The 2,308-nt window shown below is 42.5% G+C and overlaps 1 long non-coding RNA gene across 1 annotated transcript in view; it reads right to left on the bottom strand.

The window, feature by feature from the left end:
• Positions 1-2,308, bottom strand: part of LOC109320417 — a 27,255-nt gene extending 24,947 nt beyond the window's left edge. Inside the window, exon 1 of the long non-coding RNA XR_002103787.1 lies at positions 985-2,308. This is a non-coding gene — a long non-coding RNA (uncharacterized LOC109320417). The remainder of the gene's footprint in view (positions 1-984) is intronic.

The following is a 2,308-nucleotide window of genomic DNA, read 5'->3' as shown; positions in this document are numbered from 1 at the left end:
AGCCCGGTTTGCACCCCCCGAGGGGGCACCACCCAGCCCGCCCCTCCTCCCCCACGTGTGGGGCTCTCTTGGCCCAACCCCAGCCCTGTCTTCCCTCCCCCCCAGTCACATTTTTTGGAGGGAGTCCGCTTCCAGCTCCTAGGGAAGCAAACGTGAAAGCTGCAGTTTTAAACTTGGCACCAAAATGCCCACTGAGTTTAAAACTGTGGCTTTCACTTCCCTGCTGATGAGGATCCTGGGGCAACCACCCTGCCCCACGCACAGATCAGAGGGGAGCATTTGCCCCCCAGGCCTCCACTGTGGTGCTTGCAATGGCAGGAGCACTCCTTGTCCCCCAACACCTGGACTAGCCATCTGGGCTCTACCGTCCCCCGGTGGCAGGTGGTGCAGAGGGGAATTATCCCACTCCCACAGCCTGGCCCCAGTGGCTCAGCCCAGCCACCTGCATCTTGCTGCCCCCCATGTGTGACCCATCGCTCCTGATCATGGAATCTCTGGTAGTTGATTTCAGTCCAGGTGGGCTGAGCCCTCCCAGACTGAGATTGACTGTCAGAGGCTCCCTGATCCAGCAGGTTGGTGACCACTACTCTAGATCCTCCCAAAGTCATGGAAATAGAGCCCTGAATCACCACTATTTAAAACACAAACAATATAAAAAGTCCAGAAATCCTTAAAAAACCCCCTTAGTCTGCTGAGAGCACCAATACAAAGGATCGATTGAAATTTCATACAATTTATTGTAAAGTATTAACAAGCATGAAATTGAAGTTGGCTATCTGGACATGAAAAAGAAGTCTTGCAACTGTACATTAATAAAAACAAAATGATAACACTGAGTTGGAAAATTAATCGCAGGAGTTATTTCTTGGAAAAAAATCCAACACAATGAGAATAAAGTTCAATCAGTGCATATCACATATCTAAGGGAATAAAAACAACTCAATTGGCTCTCATAAGTTTTGACCCCTGCAGTTATTTCATAACTTGTCTGAACCTATTAGCCTCTTACCTAAATGCCCAAATAAAGAAAAGGGGGGGATGACACCTAATTATTGCTGAACTTTTGTATACTTATTGAAAATTTGTTTTTCACAAAAATTCTGCCCCTTCACTAAAACGCTTCCAAACTGAAAGGATGCTAACATTTTTAAATGACCTTTCCCAAACTAGCAATTAATAGTATGTATAAACAGAAAAAATGGGGTTGCATTTCTAGCAGGGGTAGGCTGAACTGTTGTAGCTTTAATCTGTCTAGCACAGATATCAATATCAGTGAAGATGTGGCAGTTTGGGCTAGCATCCAGAGCCCATACCCAGGATCCCTAGAGGGCCTGTTCATTGGTTATTAATCTTCCCAAAATCTAAGATATCTTGCTTTTGCTGCTACTGTTACTATTACAAGCTAGATTAAAGCCACCACGGGTATACTACTAAACATTTTCATTTTACATATGGACTTAGACCAAATTGCTCTGTTCTGGTGAATTAAATCTTCAGGTTTTCAAAGGGGTAGTGTCTATTCAGGAAGAATAACATCTTGACAGCAACCTCATTTAGCTTCTCCAATAAGCAAATTCTCGTTTTTCCTAATCTGAGACAATTATGATGATACTCATAACAGGCAACAAAAAGCATGCAGCCCAAGGACAGTTTTACAAATACCTAGTGTCTCTCTAAATTTAAAGTTACTAAAATGGCTACAATATGATAACATTTTGGAAAATGCTGTTAGAAAAGGAAGAACAAGGCAGGCTAACTTACTGTGTTGAATAAGCTTTGATGCATCTAGAAATTATCAATGATTTTCAACTGTGAATGTTATTGGAGGATCATTAGCACTGTGAAATGTAGACTTTTAAGATATTTCGTTTTGTACTTGAATTATGACTGCAATACGTGGGAATGATAACTGTGGGAGCTTGCTATTTGTTGGTACAGGGAGAGCCCAGGATAGTTATCCCTGGGCTCCCCCTGTACTGGCAATAAGGTGTTATAGAATCTTATACTGGATCCTACATTCACACCTCCTGCCATTCACAGGTGGCATGGCATAGCTTGAGGTGTAATTGTGTGGACTGCACATTAGCTCTCACTGTGCCTTTACCTGCATCTGTAGAGGGGTCCTTTATAACTGAGCTGCCTCCATACCAGGTGACCAGACTGCTTTAGTGCTGCCAATATAGTTAAAGTGAACCATTGTAGTATATATTTAACAAAAACTTACTGAAGCTTACAAAATAAAAAATTAAGTGAAGAGGTAGAATAACTGAATAGCTTTGATTTAAGCCACAAATAAAAAACTTCATAG

The sequence above is a fragment of the Crocodylus porosus genome, unplaced genomic scaffold (genome assembly GCF_001723895.1).
Source record: "Crocodylus porosus isolate Cpor-Errol unplaced genomic scaffold, CroPor_comp1, whole genome shotgun sequence".
NCBI lineage: Eukaryota > Metazoa > Chordata > Crocodylia > Crocodylidae > Crocodylus > Crocodylus porosus.
This window is presented reverse-complemented; position numbering and strand designations above follow the sequence as displayed.